The sequence below is a fragment of the Bos mutus genome, chromosome 10 (genome assembly GCF_027580195.1).
Source record: "Bos mutus isolate GX-2022 chromosome 10, NWIPB_WYAK_1.1, whole genome shotgun sequence".
Classification (NCBI taxonomy): domain Eukaryota; kingdom Metazoa; phylum Chordata; class Mammalia; order Artiodactyla; family Bovidae; genus Bos; species Bos mutus.
In genome coordinates, this window is record NC_091626.1 from 17,820,866 (window position 1) to 17,838,893 (window position 18,028).

General features: G+C 43.3%; 1 protein-coding gene across 1 annotated transcript in view; it reads left to right on the forward strand.

Moving 5' to 3' along the window:
* THSD4 (thrombospondin type 1 domain containing 4) overlaps positions 1-18,028 on the forward strand; it is a 447,625-nt gene that overhangs the window by 98,721 nt on the left and 330,876 nt on the right. The window lies entirely within an intron of this gene.

Here is an 18,028-nt window from a genome sequence, read left to right on the forward strand (position 1 = left end):
TGGCAAGTGAATTGGTAAATCCTAGGTGGGCTGATGAAAGTGAAAGAGGAGAGTGAAAAAGTTGGCTTAAAGCTATTCAGAAAACGAAGATCATGGCATCTGGTCCCATCACTTCATGGGAAATAGATGGGGAAACAGTGGAAACAGTGTCAGACTTTATTTTTTTGGGCTCCAAAATCACTGCAGATGGTGACTGCAGCCATGAAATTAAAAGACGCTTACTCCTTGGAAGGAAAGTTATGACCAACCTAGATAGCATATTCAAAAGCAGAGACGTTACTTTGCCAACAAAGGTCTGTCTAGTCAAGGCTATGGTTTTTCCAGTAGTCATGTATGGATGTGAGAGTTGGACTGTGAAGAACGCTGAGCGCAGAAGAATTGATGCTTCTGAACTGTGGTGTTGGAGAAGACTCTTGAGAGTCCCTTGGACTGCAGGGAGATCCAACCAGTCCATTCTAAAGGAAATCAGTCCTGGGTGTTCATTGGAAGTGATGATGCTAAAGCTGAAACTCCAATACTTTGGCCACCTCATGAGAGGAGTTGATTCATTGGAAAAGACTCTGATGCTGGGAGGGATTGGGGGTAGGAGGAGAAGGGGACGACAGAAGATGATATGGCTGGATGGCATCACCGACTTGATGGACATGAGTTTGAGTGAACTCCAAGAGTTGGCGATGGACAGGGAGGCCTGGTGTGCTGCAATTCATGGGGTCACAAAGAGTCAGACACCACTGAAGCGACTTAGCATGCATGCATGCATTGGAGAAGGAAATGGCAACCCACTCCAGTATTCTTGCCTGGAGAATCCCAGGGACGAAGGAGCCTGGTTGGCTGCCGTCTATGGGGTCGCACAGAGTCAGGCACAAGTGAAGTGACTTAGTAGCAGCAGCAGGGAAGTATTATCAGGTCAGTAAGCTTTACTGTGGGTTTCCCTGTTGGCTCAGACGGTAAAGAATCTGTCTGCAATGCGGGAGACCTGGGTTCGATCCCTGTGTTGGGAACATCTCCTGGAGATCTTCACTCCTGGAGAATCTCAATGGACAGAGGAGCCTGGCGGGCTACAGTCCATGGGGTTGAAAAGAGTCAGACACGACTGAGCAACTAAGCATGGCTTTACCCTTTTCTTTTTTGTTTATAACATTTGGCTGCATAGAGTCTTAGTTGCAGCCCTTGGGATTTTCATTGTGTTATGCAGAATCTTTCATTGTGGTACTTAATTCTCTAGTTGTGGTGCATGGGTTTAGTTGCTTAATGGCATATGGGATCTTAGTTCTCTGACTAGGGATCAAACCCATGTCTCCTGCATTGCAAGGCAGATTCTTAACCACCTGACCACCAGGGAAGTCCCAGCTTTACACCTCTTTTTTCTCAGAGTAATATATGTATTTTTATTAATACTTGACATATTAGGATATTTTTAAAACTGGCAAGTCAAAGTTTTAATTTTATTTTAAAATGATTCATCAAAGTGAGGGCAGTTGTTACTTTAAAATTTTACGAGGGGCATTAACTAGTGAGGTGATCCTTGACTCACCCCCTTCCACCTGTTGATCAGTGAACTATGTAGGAAGAGGGGCTTGGAAAGCAGTGAACGTACTTGGGTCACTGGTTGAGACCATGAGACATCACTGTTTGGTGACTGAACATTTGCTGCGCACAGAATTACCTGATATTGACTGGCAGTGTTGTAGGAGCATCAGAGGAGAACATGTTGATCACATGTATTCGGTAGCAGATTTCATAATTACTCTAATTTAGAAGTAATAGTGAATATAAATGATATTTTGAGATGTTGGTAACCACTGTAATGTGATCCAGCTTTACACTTTTTCAGTTTCTGGATTATATTCCCTCTTACAGGCTTGATAATGGTTCTCCCACAGCCTGGATCTACATCGTGTCTCCTGCCACACTCAACCACACCTTTTATGGCCCCGGAGTGACCAACACTCTCTGCCTCTGGGCCTGTCTCCAAGGTTCTACCTCTGGCCACACTGATGTCTGTCCGATAAGAAGTGCCATGGCTTCTTTTTCACGTTTCTCTGGAGCTCTCCCCTCTCTCCTCCTTGATTCAATGCTGATGGTAATTTAATTTCTCAAGCACATTCCCTAAGGATTCCCTGAGGGAATGGCTAAGAGGTTGAAACCTAGGCCAGTTATTCTGAGCTGACACATGCTAATAGAAGAAATAAATCACCTACCAGCGTTCAAAAATATATAGGTAGATAAGCAAGGAGGAGAAGAAATACAAGCCACCGTTTTTTTTTTAAACATACCTTTTGTCCCAGATAACTCCAGGAGTAGATTAAATGGTATATTAAAAGGCAGTTAAATATCATGCCTGCTCTCACAGAATTAATGTTTCAGAGTGCATTCCACACTGAATTTATTATGCCTGCCTGCAGGGCTGGATGGCATGTGGACACAGTTGTACATTGTGGAAACAGTAGCTTGGTTTATGATACCTCAAGTCCTGAGCCCACATTAGAATCTGACAGTAATGCCCATGACTCTATGGGAGCTGATTTATCCTGAACCATTTAAAGTCAGCAGATACTTTGTACTATCTAAGTTCTGCCCTTTCTCTCACTGGCTGGTGGCTGTCTCTTTAATGAAAATAGAAAAGGGCTACCTTGTGACAATGATGAATGTTCCCTTTTGAACACAGTTCAGCCACCTTTAGGGTTTAAGGTCAAGGTCATTTTATTTCTTGCTGATGTCTAGTCATTGCCACCCAGCTAGATGGGACTGGAAGTTACCAGAGCACAGTTTGCTTAACTAATCGCTCATTGCCCAGGGTAGTCAGTCCAGGAAAGACCAAACAAAATCTGTTTCTTCCATATGGCTTTCTAGGTCTTCATTTTATACAGATTGGCCCCCTTTGTGAGGCCCCTACTACTCAAGCACTAAAAAGAAAAATTGAGTTTTACTAATTGTAACTCGATATTAACTCTCCTGTGTTAGTTATCTCTCGCTGTGTAACAAATTACTCCAAAACACAGTGACCTGAAAATAATAATCAGCATTTGTTTTCCCACAATGGCTCAGCAAGTAAAGAGTGTGCCTGCAATGCAGGAGACTCAGGAGATGCAGGTTCCAGCCCTGGGCCAGGAATATCCCCTGGAGAAAGAAATGGCAACCCACTCCAGTACTCTTGCCTGGGAAATCCCATGGACAGAGGAGCCTGGTGGGCTACAGTCCAAAGGGTTGCAAAGAGTTGGACGTGGCTAAGCAGCTAAGCATGCACACATTTTCCCACAGTGTTTTTGTGGGTCAGGAATTGACGAGCAGTGTAACTGGGTGGTTCTGACTCAGGGGCTCTTGTGAGGTGGCAGTCAAGAGGTGAGCTGAGGGACTTTCCTGGTGGCCCAATAGCTAAGACTCCATGCTATTAATGCAAAGGACCGGGTTCGATCTCTGGCCAGGGAAATAGATCCACATGCCACTACTAAGAGTTCACATGCCACAGGTAAAGATCCCGCATGCTGCAACTAAGGCCCCGCATAGCCAAACAGATAAAATAATTAAAACAAAGAGATGTTACTTGCGTCTTCCTGCTACTGTGTAAAGGCTTGACTTGGGCTGGAGGATCTTTCAAGATGGTTTACACACATGCCTACTAAGTTGGTGCTGGCTGTTGGTAGGAGGCCTCAGTTCCTCCTGGATGAGCGTCTATAGGGCTGCTTGAGTGTCTTTACAGTATGGCAGCTGGCTTTCCCAGATGATCCAAAAAAGCACAAAGTGAAAGCCCCAGTGCATTTTATGGCCTAGCCTCAGAAGTCACACTTCATCATTTCTGTAATATCTCGTTGGTTACACAGATTAGTCTCATTCAGTGCAGTGGTAAAGAATTTGCCTGCCGATGAAGGAGATGCAGGAGATTTGGGTTCAATCCCTGGGTCAGGAAGATCCCCTGGAGGAGGAAATGGCAACCCACTCCAGTATTCTTGCCTGAAAAACTCCATGGACAGAGGAGCCTGTGGGCTGTAGTCCGTGGGGTCACAAAGACTTGGACATGATTGAGTGACTGAGCACATGCACTTTGTGCGAGGGAACTACAGAAAGGCATGAACACCAGTTGGCCAGGATTGCTGGAGGCAATCTTTAGAAGTGTTATTTCAAATAAAGAACCAAAGGAGCTATTGAAATCTGTAGCTTCCACTGGTATTATATGTAGACCACTAAGGAAGACCCAATATTATATGTAGTACTGTTAAAAGAAGGATTCATTTCCAAACATCTGACTTGATGTTTGTTATGAAACAAAACGTCCAGAAAATTCAAGGTTAGAGTCCACTTTTGATCACGCTTTCCAAACAGGATTTTCTTCTGCCATGATGAAGCCATATGGGCACCGTCAGTTTTCTTTTCTTCCCCAGTGTTTGCATTGGGGAAAGTTAAACAAACAAATCAAAACTGAACCTCCTTTCACAAAGTTACCATTTCATGGATTGCCATCCTGGAGTGCAGGCAAGTTTCTTTTGTCAGCTGCTGCTTTGAAAGCCAAAGCCAAGATTGCCTGGCACGAAGCTTTGCATGTTGGCAAGCCAACCGCAATGAATTGGAAGTGCGTTCAAGGCTAAAAGAATAAGGCTAGAAGTGTTGTAGATATCTTTTATAGTCTCGTGGTTGGAGGGAATTTGCGAGGCTCTCCACACTTAACTTCCATTGTAGGCAGGTATATATTCTGAAATTCTAAAGATACGTAGGTGATCACCCTGCCTTTGTTTTAATATCAAGTGAGAAAAAGCTTACTACCAGTCCCTTTGATTGTCAAAGGTTTCTCATTTGCTGCTTAAGCCACATTTTATCTCTGTGTATCTTCTGACCATGGACCTTCCCTTTCCACCCCCCAGAGAAAACCCAAATGTGAAATTTCATCAGATATTTGAAAACCCACTCTCATGTGGGTCTTCTTAGTCTTTTCCAGGTTAAATCGTCCTGTTTGTTTGTTTGTTTGTTTTTGCCTCCAAATCCCTTGCCATCTGAGTTTCAAAGTCCATCTGAAAATGTGGCGTCCATTCATTTGCAACAAAGTATTTGTTGAATGCTGTCTGTGGGCAAGGCACTGTGCCAGTCCAGATGTCTGAAAAGGACAGAGTCAGGCCCTGCTGTTTCTTCCCATTAATTTAGATGTTATGTTTCTGTTGATGTCCCCAAAGATTACATTAGCTTTTCTTGTAGCCATGTCAAACTCTTGGATTATTTTGGGCTGTGATCAACTAAAACGATCAGTTTTTGTCGAAGGGAACTCTTCTCAGTTCTCGTCTTCCCAAGCCTGTACTCATGTAATCAAGGTTTTGAATCTAAATGAAAGACTTCACATTTATCTCTATCCAGTTATATCTCATTGGTCCAGCTCATCGTTCCAGTCCACTGAAGTCATTTTGATATTTGCTGACTCTTAGATCTTGATTTCACTGTTTTAACATTTCTCGCAGCTTTGCGTGTTCATCAACGTTTCTTCTCTCTTTGTAGCCAAGTCACTCCTAGTGATGAGGAGAACAGGGCCAGTGACAGTCATTTGGCAGGTCACTAGACCCCTCCATGCCCCCTTCCATCAGCTCTTTGAGAACAGATTTTCAGCCAACTATGAGTTGCCCAAATTATACTGTCATCTGGTCTGCATTTCTCCATCTTGTCCACAAGAATTTCCTGAGAGACTTTGCCAAATGCCTTGATTAATCAATACATGCTGAGTCTCTGACATTCACAGTTGTCGGTCGTAGTGACCTGCTTCTTTCTCCAGAGGAAGAAAGGGAATGGGGCAACCTGAGAACTGTTCTGTCCTCCGCTTGAGCTCCCTAACCACCAGACTCCTGGGTCAAGCTAGGGAATAGCCAAGTTCATGAAGATGTATCTGTTGACTGACCCCTTGACCTTATCCTTTAGGACCAAAGGATACCTTGTCACTTTAAAGTATTATAACTTTGATTAGAACCCATATCTCATCATTTCTGATTAGTTGTTCTTTCTAGCTATCTTGGGCTCACTTCACTCTCCCCCTTTCCAGGTGGCGTTAGTGGTAAACAACCCATCTGCCAATGCAGGAGACGTAGAGACTTGGGTTCAATCCCTGGGTCGGGAAGATCCTCTAGAGGAGGGCATGGCAACCCACGCCAGTATTCTTGCCTGGAGAATCCCCCTGGACAGAAGAGCTTGGAGGGCTACAGTCCATAGGGTCACACAGAACTGGACACAACTGAAGTGACTTAGCATGTCCACACTTTACTTTGACCCTCAGGTTCATAGGTTTTTATAGTTCAAATCACCAAATATTTAGAGTATCTGGTATAAGTTCCTGTACAAGTTATTTCCATGCCATGTCAATACTCTTTAATGCACCATACATAACTACCCAAACCACAGTCCACAACAAGCCTCCCTGGTCAGCTCTGCTCCACCTTAAGAAGTCCTGCAGACTCACACCTATCTCCATCATCCAAGGTATCCAGCCTTACATGTTGGGATCTATGATTTCTCCATTCTTTTGAGCCTCATGTTCTGACATGCATGTTCTCTTTGGGTCTTAGATTTGGTAACTAGGTTTAGACAGTCTAGTCTGATTCAGACCTTTTTCCCCACCAAGATATGACTTCCACTGAATCAAGCACTGTGGGCTTTCCTGTGGCTCAGCTGGTAAGGCACCCACCTGTAGTTCAGGAGACCTGGGTTCGATCCCTGGGTTGGGAAGATCCCCTGGAGAAGGGAAAGGCTACCCGCTCCAGTGTTCTGGCCTGGAGAATTCCGTGGACTGTATAGTCCCTGATTGCAAAGAGTTGGACATGACCGAGCAACTTTCACTTCACTTCACTTCGAGCACTGTAATTAGGATGCATATCACCCTGCCTCTACCTTGGAACCTCCATCACAGAACCTTCCCTTCACCTGTCAGAAGGATTAGAAAGGCAGTGGGTGGAAAGATAGATGAAAGGACTGGGTCCCAGTTCCCAATCCAGTGTAAATAATCCAGTACAGTTCATTGCCTGGTAATTTTAGATAAAGCACACTTTGGCAGGGAGGAGGGTGCTGATTTGTAGTAATGAGTCCCAACCGTCATTCTTGGCGATATTAATGAACAGGCACACACCATCAAGGGCTTTCCTGGTGGCTCAGCTGGTAAAGAACCTGCTTTCCAATTCAGGAGATGCAAGACGCTGTAAGTTTGATTTCTGGGTCAAGAAGATCCCCTGGAGAAGGAAATGGCAAACTGCTCCAGTATTCTTGCCTAGAAAATTCCATGGACAGAGGAGCCTAGCAGGCTACAGTCCATGGAGTACCAAAGACTTGGACAAGACTGAGCACATATGCACACACACACACACACACACCCCATCAAGTTTCACAATTCAAGGTAACTGGGTTACTTGGAGCCTGTCTCTTGGTTTGCAGGACCTTTAAATTGTGAGCAACATACTCAAAAATCTTGCCCTAATTTTCTCACAGAAAATATAGAGCTTTGGTGTTTTTTCTGGGACACATTCATTGTCTTAGAGTCATAGTCTCATCTGGACATTTTCCCTTCTAAAGCTTAAGCTCATAACCCTCTAGATGAGAAATTCCTATCCCATATTTTCTCCAGTTTGGGGAGATGTACATTGTTTCTTTTTATTTCTTTATTTTAGAGTTTTTGTTTTCCTAATTTTATTGAGATATAATTGATACATATATATGGCAGAAAGCAAAGAGGAACTAAAGAGCCTCTTGATGAAGGTGAAAGAGGAGAGTGAAAAAGCTGGCTTAAAACTCAATATTGAAAAAACTAATATGGCATCTTGTTCCATCGGTTCATGGCAAATAGATGGGGAAACAGTGGAAACTATGGCAGACTTTATTTTCTTCAGCTCCAAAATCACTGCAGATGGTGACTACAGCCATGAAATTAAAAGATGCTTGCTCCTTGGAAGAAAAGCTATGACCAACCTAACAGCATATTAAAAAGCAGAGACATTACTTTGTCAGCAAAGGTCCATATAGTCAAAGCTATGGTTTTCCCAGTAGTAATGTAAGAAGGCTGAGCACTGAAGAATTGATGCTTTTGAACTGTGGTATTGGAGAAGACTCTTGAGAGTAACTTGGGTTGCAAGGAGGTCAAACCAGTCAATCCTAAAGAAATCAATCCTGAATATTCTTTGGAAGGACTGATGCTGAAGCTCCAGTAATACTTGCCACCTGATGAGAAGAACTGACTCATTGGAAAAGATCCTGATGCTGGGGAAGATTGAAGGCAGGAGGAGAAGGGGACAACAGATGATGAGATATTAGATGACATCATCGACTCAATGGACATGAGTTTGAGCAAACTCCAGGAGATAGTGAAGGACAGGGAAGCCTGGCATTCTGCAGTCCATGGGGTCACAAAGAGTCAGAAATGACTGAGCAAATGAACAACAATTGAAAAATAATGTTCTATTTTTAATGTGTCCAGTGTAATGCTTTGATATATGTATGTATTGTAAAATGATCACAATAAGTTAACATCCATCACCTACTTAAAATTTTTTCCTTGTGATGATAACTTTCAAGATATACTCTTAGAAACTTTAAAATATAAAATACAATATTATTAATTATATTCATTGTGCTGTACATTACATCCCTAGAACTTGTAACTTGGGGATAACTTATAATCTTATAACTGGAAGTTTGTACTTTTTGACCATTTTCACAAATTTCCCCCACCCCCTACCCCCTCTCCTGACAATCACCAGTCTGCTCTTTGTTTCGATGATTTCAGTGCTTTTTAGATCCCACATATAAGAGAGCTAATGTAGTATTTGTCTTTCTTTGTCTGATTTATTTCATTTATCATAAAGCCCTCAAGGGCCATCCTGTTATCTCAAATGGCACAATTTTCTTCTTTTTATAGCTAAATAATATTCCCTTTTATACATATACCACATTTTCTTTGTCAGTTAATTCATCAATAGATTCTTGGATCGTTCCCATGTTTTGACTATTATAAATAGTGCTGCCATGAATAGGGGGGTACAGATATCTCTTCAAGATAGTGACTTCATTTTCTTTGGAGTTATTCCCAGGAGTGGAATTGTTGGATCATATGGTACTTCTAGTTTTAAGTTTTTGAAGAACCTCTATTACTGTTTTCCTTAGTTGCTGTACCAACCTACATTCCCAGCAACAGTTCCCTTTCCATCACATCTTGACCAACACTTGTTATCTCTTGTCTTTTGGATGATATTCATTCTAACAGGTATGAGGTTAGAATGTGGGTTTGATTTGCATTCTCCTGGTGACTAGTGATATTGAACATAGTTTAATGTATTAAAACCTATTGGCCACTGGTATGTCTTCTTTGGAAAAATGTCTTTTCAGTTCCCTTGCCCACTTTTAAATTGGGGTGTGTGGGGTTTTTTGCTGTTGAGTTACATGAGTTCTTTGTATATTTTGGATATTAACTTTGCAAATATCTTCTCCCATTCCATAGATTCCCTTTTCATTTGGTTGTTGGTTTCCTCTGCTATGCAGAAGCTTTTTAGTTTGGTATAGGCCCAACAGTTTATTTTTGCTTTTGTTGTCTTTACTTTTGGTGTCAAAACTAAAAAATTATCACCAACATTGATATTAAGGAGTTTCCTCCTTATTTATTTATTTATTTAATTTTAGGAGTGAGATGTACACTGTTTCTGCCTAAGAAGTCATAGAATCCCTATTTGTAAATGCTGCCTAAGTAGCCAGCTACTGATTTCCCATATTCCACGATCTTCCAAAATCTTTGACTTTCAGTTGGAGTAAGAGATGATAACATTACCTCTTTACTTAAAATGTAATTCCCTACTTAGAAAGTGAATATGTGGATTTTAAACATCAATTTCTATTCCCTAAATGGTAAGTGGAAATGACCGTTTAAAACTCTCCAGTTTAAGTACCATTTGTACTTGTGTGTGGCCCTTACCTGGGTTATTTTTTTTCGCGGTGGGTGAGTGACTCACAATAGAACTCAAGCTCCTGGCTCTCTCCCTAAATGCTAGGAAACTGGAGCTTTCAGCCACTGAAATTCTTTACTAAATGAGCCTGTTTCTACTCATTTTCAAATGTATTAATCTCCTCTAACATTTCACTGTGAAGAAAACAAGGTTTTTATTAATTGAAGCGGGATCTCCCACAGGATGTCCGGTGTGATTGGCTGCATCATTACATAATAGTAATAAACAAATGAGCCCCCTTTGAACTCAGCAGTTCAGGCTCCTCCAGCATCTTGGCTGTGGTTCCATAGTTTGACACTTGTGCCGCAGTTAATTAGGGTGACTGTGAAAGGTAGACAGGGGCAGAGAAAAGGCAGGATTTAAAAGCTGTTCCTTCTACCTTTTGGGGAGTTTCAAGTCCTTTCTACATTATAAAGCTAAATGATAGATTTATGCTTTATTTTCTCCCTGGCCTCCCTCCTTGGCTTCAGATTTAATGAGCCCAAAGGAAAGGGGGATCATTATTTAAAATCTGGGTGACGTGCATTTAAAATTAAGATTTGTATTTGCCCAGACTTTTTATTCCTGCAACCCAAGATACCTACGTATAAATCAAACTTCATCAGTTACACTGTCGCCATTCATCTCTCCTATTGGGAAAAGCTTAGCTTAATAGGTTATTTCCGAAAACTTGCTTTGTTGCTTTCTTATTTGGGATGTATATAGAATCAGCTGGAGGAGGGAGGAGACTGGAAAAGTGCTTTGGTCACTTTACATGAGTTTTAAAATAGCAGCAAATAAGAGAATGTCTATTCACAGTGCTTATTGGCAGTCCCATGGTGGGTAGGTGCTGAAGGTTCCTGTGACAACAGAGAAGTCTAGAAAGCAGGGCCCGGGATGAAACTGATGCAGGGAAGGGGGTCTGACTTCCCTTCCTGGAGAATTCTGAAGGGTATTTCTTCCTTCTCCTCCAGCTTTTCTGCCCCTCTTTTACTTAAACCCTGGGAACAGAGGCCTGATGGGGAGAAGCTGGACCAGGGAAACAGGGTCAGACCAGATATGCTGGAGACACTCGCTACTCCCCAAGCCCCCTAGTATGAGGTCTTATCATGCTTTTTTTCCTTCAATATTTATTTTATTTATTTATTTGGCTGTGCCAGGTCTTGGTTGCATCATTTGGGATCCTCATTCTTTGCTGGAGCATGTGGGACCTTTAGTCACAGCATGGGAACTCTTAGTTGTGGTCTGTGGGATCTAGTTCCCTAACCAGGGATCGAACTCCAGCCTTCTGCATTGGGAGCATGGGATCTTAGCCACTGGACCACCAGGGAAGTCTCATCACCCTTTAAAAGGTCATGTCCTTTACCTGTCAGACCTCCCTTCTCTGGTCCCATGGGGGCAGAAGCCTCTGGTAGAGTTTCTCCAAATTCATCCTTCATCCCTCAAATGTTTGTTCCACTTTCTGGATCTCTCTCAAATGCTCTTCTCTTTCCCTCCCCTGGTAGCAGCCGTTCTTACCTCCTGCCCCGATTGCTGCAATGGCTTGGAAATGGACTCCCCCACACACCCCATTGCTTCCTATTGGCTTGCCCTGACCCACCTTCTGTGCTGCAGCCAGAGCTGTCTTTCCCGAAGGCACCGTCAATCTCAGGCTCCTCTGGTTAAACCTGGAGGGACTTCATTTTCATCACCTTTAGGATGACATCTCCACCCCCTAAAAAGGCTGAGGCAGCTTGCCACCTGGCCTGTTCCTCTCCTGTTCTTCTCCACTTGCCCTGCCCAGCTCTACTCCAGCTACACTAGACTGGACATGCACTCTCGTGCCTCTAAGCCTGACGTCTCAAGTTCCTCTAATCTCAGTCGAGACAGCCTTCCTTACCCACACCCTTAATCAGGTGTTCCCTCTGAGATATTGTTTCACATTTAAGTTTCCCCTCCAAGAAAACTTATTAAAGTCTTGGAAAGGCCTAGAAGCGCCAAAACGTTTCCAGAGACTTCCGGGGCTTACTTTTTCATGCTTCTCTCTGCCGCTTCACTTCTACATCCTCATGTACTGCCTTGGTTTCTGTCTTCATTAGTCAAGCTCCCAAATCCATTTCCCACAGAAGTCCACATGCTATGAGCTTACTTTCATGAACCGAGTACCTTTACTGAAGATGGGGATGATTGTGAGAGGTAACTTTAACAAGTGATTGGTCCTGAGTCCTTTCACTGGCTCAACCCTCATTCCACTCCCTTTTTCTTATTCCCCATTACACAGAGTTCCACTCTAAGAGAAATAATAATAATGGCAGTGATCTAAAAGAAACTATTTCTGTCTCACATTGAAGAAGTTGGAGCGTGGCGGGGCAGTTTTATTGTCCTCAGTATGAGTCTTTCTTTCATTTTATTTCTTCGCCATTCAAAATGCCTGCTGCAGGTCCAGCCATTCCTCGTACATTCCAACCATCAAGAGGGTCACGCATTCTCCCTTGAGACTATTTCCCAGAAGTTGCACAGACCACTTCTGCCTCTACCCTACTGGCCAGAACTTAGTCATATGGCCACACCTTGTTACAAAGTTGGTTGGGAAATGTAGTCTTTCTCTGGGAATACACGTGCCCAGTTAAAACCTAGTGATTCTATTACCACGGAAGAAAAGGAAGATAAATATTGAGGGGCATCCTGAAGACTCTGTTAAACCTGTAACAGTAAATACCTGTCCCCTGTTCGTGACTTGCCTAGTTTGGCATGTGATCAGGTTCCCTCCGAGCCTCACATCTGACCCATGAACTTGTTTGGATCTATTTCCCGAACACCTACAGCTCTACTTCCAAAGAGGGTGCCACACCTTTTTTCTACATCTCATAAACCAGGGGTCACCATCCTCTGGGATCTAATTCCTGATGATCTGAAGTGGAGCTGATGTAATAATAATAATGAAGTGCACAATAAATGTAATGCACTTGAATCATCCTGAAACCATCCCCCCTCCCAACCCTGGTCCGTGGAAAAATTGCCTTCCACAAAACTGGTCCCTGGTTCCAAAAAGGTTGGGGACTGCTGTTATAAACCATGTAACTTCTCTGTGGCCTGCCTTGCTCAGACCCCCTGTGGTTGCCATGTGTCTGTATCAGTGGGGTTCCCTTAGGTTGCACACATAGGCCTGGTCTGCACACATACTTAACATTTGTGGTTGACTCAGGTCACAATTTTGGATTTACCAGGTGTCAGAATGTAGCAGCAGATTCACCAGTCAACAGCCATGGTGAACAGTAAAAGAACAGTCAGGAGTGTTCTTGGTATGGTTCCCTCATAGCTGCACGTCTATGGACACACTCATGCCTGGCTTCAAGGCTGAGAAGCTACCCGCTAACTCCTTCTGATAGCTCCCTTCTGGTGAAGCAAGGCACAGGTGATATTATCTACTAAACAGCCCTCATATGAATACATTTAGCTGGATATGTATTCAACTTACGCTGAACACGTCTGCATCCAATGTATCTTTGGGAGACTGCCCTTTTAGGGGAGGAAAGCAGGAAATTCAAAATCTGGTCATGTCCCTCCCTGTGTTCTCCACTACGCTGGTCTTGCTCACTCTTGTATCCTTCCTCAGTGCTTCACCTGGAGCCTGACATAGAATAGGTTTTCAATAAATATTTGCTTAATGAACAGATGAAAGAACACCATATGCTAAATGATGAGATGCAAAGATAATTGAAACATGGTCTTTCTCCTCAGAGTTCAAAATCTAGTGGGGGAAGCCAAACATAAGCAATCATTTGCTAAAAAAAACATGCAATATAAATACGTTGATGTAGCCCAGAGGAGATGCCTGAGCTGGATTTTGTCATATGAATAGGAGTTTGCTAGGCCTGTGGAGGTAGAGATGGAGGACTTGCAAGTGGAGAAAGCAACCTGTACAAGGGGCTAAAGGCACAGAACAGCCTTTCCGTCTTTAGGCAATAAGTATAAGAGGTCCTCTGACTTAAAGACCTTATAGTTTTAAAGTGTTTTTTTTAATTAAACTTCCTTTTTATTTCCTAGAAGTGGTTTGTAAGTACTATTGATTCATCAAAAGTCAGAGCTTTGATTTAGAATGAATATTTGCATCCAAATATTAGGAACAGGATCTCATCATTTGTTAGAGTTCCATCCATTCCCCACCTGGGGGCACCAGTAAAACGGAAAATCTTGCTGTCTTTCTACATGTGGAGTATTTGCGGCCCTGTGAATGCTGTATTTCAATAATCTCAATATAAATGTCTTAAAAAACTCCACCTATAACCACAGTTAGAAAATAGCAACAGTTGCTGATATTTATATGGCAAAGTGCCAGGTGCTATTCTAAGCATTTTAATAGTATTGACTCTTTTAATTTTCATAATAACCTTCTAAGGTAGGTGCTAGTGTTAATAGCATCCCTATTTCATAGATGAGGAAACCGAATCACCGAGATTTAGTGACTGGCTCAAGGTCACTCAAGTGACTGAGTTAGAATTTTTAAACTCTTGCACAGTTCAAAAGTTTTACAGTATGTTTAGAGTCATCTGGCTGTTTCTTTTATTTCACTTTTTGAGTTTTCCTGCCAGGCAAAGAAGTTTTTATGAAGAAAACCAGAAAGAACTTGCTGGGTTTTGGATAACCCCTTGGGCCCTGACATCTCAGGAGCATTCCCTGGCCTCTCTCCAGCATGACTTCCTTCTCTGGCCTCCCCCTCTGTGGTTGATCCCTGCCTCTTCCCCGCCCGCCCCAATGCCAGCTGCCATGAACATGAAACATGAGTACTCTAGCCCTCTGCATGGGAAGGTTCAGAACTAATCACTAGAGCAAGCATGCAGAGGTATCAAAAAATCAGATCCATGGAACAGTTTCTAGAATGTTCTTACAGGAGTTCCTGCCTCCCTCTGAGACTGTGAATGTGTTTAATCCCCTCTGTTTCATCCCTTGAAAGCAGACTATACCACTCTCACCTCTTTAGTGGCCCTTCTTGCTCACCCAAACAGCTCTGAGGTGGAAAGCTGGGTCTGCAGTGTGCCATTCTGAGGCCATCTAGCTCACTGCTCCTCATTCCTCCCTTTGACCTGGCCCTCGTCCCTTTGTATTATCTCAGTCAGGTAATTATTTTATTTAAAATTTTTTATTTAGTTATTTATCTGTGCCAGGTCCTAGTTGTGGCATATAGGATTTTTTATTTGTAGCATGCAAATTCTTAGTTGCGGCATGAGGGCTCTAGTTCTCTAACCAGGGATGGAACCCAGGCCCCCTGCATTGAAAATGGAAGTCTTGGCCACTGGACCACCAGGGGAGTCCCAGATGTTGCCTTTTGCAACATAGTCTATATTCTAAGGCTAGGAGCAAGGATGCTCTGCTCAGACATGCCTGGGTCCAAACCCCAGCTCAGACATACTAAGGATGTCACCTCAGGCAAGTCCCCCAGACTTTATTCCTCAATTTCCTAATGTATGAAATGGGGGTGATAAAACCTACCTGGCAGTGTGGTCATGAGGATCCAAGTAAGATGGTCCCTGTTGTCCGTTGTTTATGTCCAGCTCTTTGCAACCCCTTGTACTGCAGCACGCCGGGCTTCCCTGTCCTTCACTGTCTCTGGGAGTTTGCCCAAACTCTTGTCCAACGAGTCAGCAATGCCATTCAACCATCTCTAAAGTTGATCCCTTGTACTGAGTAACAGCAGCTGTCAGAGGCTGTCCATCAGTGTCAGAGTCTAGACTCTAGGGTCCCACAGTGGGTGGGAATCCCAACTTGCCTACTGACTGACCAGTGACTTTGTGACTTCTCCTCCTCTGAAACACGGCCATAATAGTAGTATCCACCTTATCAGAGGGTTGTAAAGATTTCATGCTGTAACACCGTAAAGTACATGGTAGGCTATCTGGCACATATTGGGTGTTCAATAAATACTAACTAATCTCGTCTGTCGTTCATTATTATCATTGCCACCAGCTAAAGTTAACCCCTGGGATTTCCTTGGAAGGAATGATGCTAAAGCTGAAACTCCAGTACTTTGGCCACCTCATGCAAAGAGTTGACTCATTGGAAAAGACTCTGATGCTGGGAAGGATTGGGGGCAGGAGGAGAAGGGGACAACAGAGGATGAGATGGCTGGATGGCATCACTGACTCGATGGACGTGAGTCTGAGTGAGCTCCGGGACTTGGTGATGGACAGGGAGGCCTGGCATGCTGTGATTCATGGGGTCGCAAGGAGTCGGACAGGACTGAGCGACTGAACTGAACTGAAAGTTAACCCATTCTGGATGAATTATCTGTAGTATCTGTGAAAGCCTTATCTGAGTAGAGACCCTTCCCAACACAGTTCAGACCATATCTGTCTTTCTCCTGCTCTCCCTCAAACTTCCCAATTAGAAGCTCCCAGCTGAAGGTTTCTTTGCCTTTTTTTTTTTTTTTTTTTTTAGCATACAGAGGCTTGGCTACCCTAAGCAGACAAACTAGAGTTTTTCTCCCCCAAGGAATTTTCCTTCATTTCAAGATGAATGTTCCAGAATATTCATCTCTCTCTTTCTCTCTCAGTGCATCTTTGGAAATCCCACTCGCTGACCTGCTTGGGATGGAATCTTGATGTTAAAGGTTGATTTCGCAGGAGGTTGGCTGTGTGTTATTCTCATAAAGCACATGTCATCTTAATTGAAACTGTGTGAGTGGTAAACTTTGCATTCTAAATTTAGAAAAACAGCTTTGAGAGGAAATGTAACCTTTGAAACTGTGGAGGAGGCAGTGTGAGTTGTTTTATGTAACTCAGATGGGAAGAATACCTGGGTTGTATAGACTGACTGCTGTTACTGGTGAGGTCTTTTTGAATAGTACGTTTTTCGGCTTTGTTTTGGTTTATTTTTATTTTATTTTTGGTTTTTCTGATATTACCTGATCTTTTTGCCATTTTTTATTGACCATATGCAGCTTTGCGAATCTTAACCTGTTTCACTTCTTTCAGTATTATTATTAGTAGCCCTCTTAATAGAAATAGCCTCAGCACTAGTGCCTGACATGCTCATGTCATTGTAACTAGATGGTCTCACCCTGCGCCCCAAGCCCTGCACACAGAAGACAGACATGGAGCATTCCCTTCCCATTGCCACTGCTCCTGGAGGGCAGGGGAGTGGTGTCAGGGACTCCACCCCCTCTTTTGGTAGGTTGTTGAAAGTGAGGGATTTGTGGCCTTGAGTGGGCTAAATGGGGCCAGCAAAATCCCCATACACATGCATGGCTGCAGGCAAACAGATGGGGAAACATTCCATATCTTATTTTCTTGGGCTCTAAAATCACTGCAGATGGGGACTGCAGCCATGAAATTAAAAGAAGCTTCTCCTTGGAAGAAAAGCTATGACCAACCTAGATAGCATATTAAAAAGCAGAGACATTACTTTGCCAACAAAGGTCCATCTAGTCAAAACCATGGTTTTTCCAGTAGTCATGTATGGATATGAGAGTTGGACTATAAAGAAAGATGAGCACTGAAGAATTGATGCTTTTGAACTGTGGCATTGAAGATTTGAGAGTCCCTTGGACTGCAAGGAGATCAAACCAGTCAATCCTAAAGGAAGTCAGTCCTGAATATTCATTGGAAGAACTGATGCTGAAACTGAAGCTCCAATATTTTGGCCGCCTGATATGAACAACTGACTCATTGGAAAAGACCCTGATGCTGGGAAAGATTGAAGGCAGGAGGAGAAGGGGATGACAGAGGATGAAATGGTTGGATGGCATCACTGACTCAACTGGCATGAGCTTGAGCAGGCTCTAGGAGTTTGTGATGGACAGGGAAGCCTGGCGTGCTGCAGTCCATGGAGTCGCAAAGAGTCGGACATGACTGAGTGACTGAACTGACTGACAGATAATTCATCCAGAATAGGTGAACTTCAGCTGGTGGTGATGATGAACAACTGAACAACAAGAAGACGGATGCACAGAGATGTGTAGGTTGCCATGTGGAGGGCACTCAACAGAAAGCAGTGAGCCCAGTGCAGCCTCGCCTGGGACAGTCTTCCTTATCAGCCCAGGTCATTCCAGATGAGTTCTATTGGAGCTTCTAGGGCTGGGATCTTTGTGGTAGTTTTCAAAGATTCCCAGGTGGTTCAGATGTACA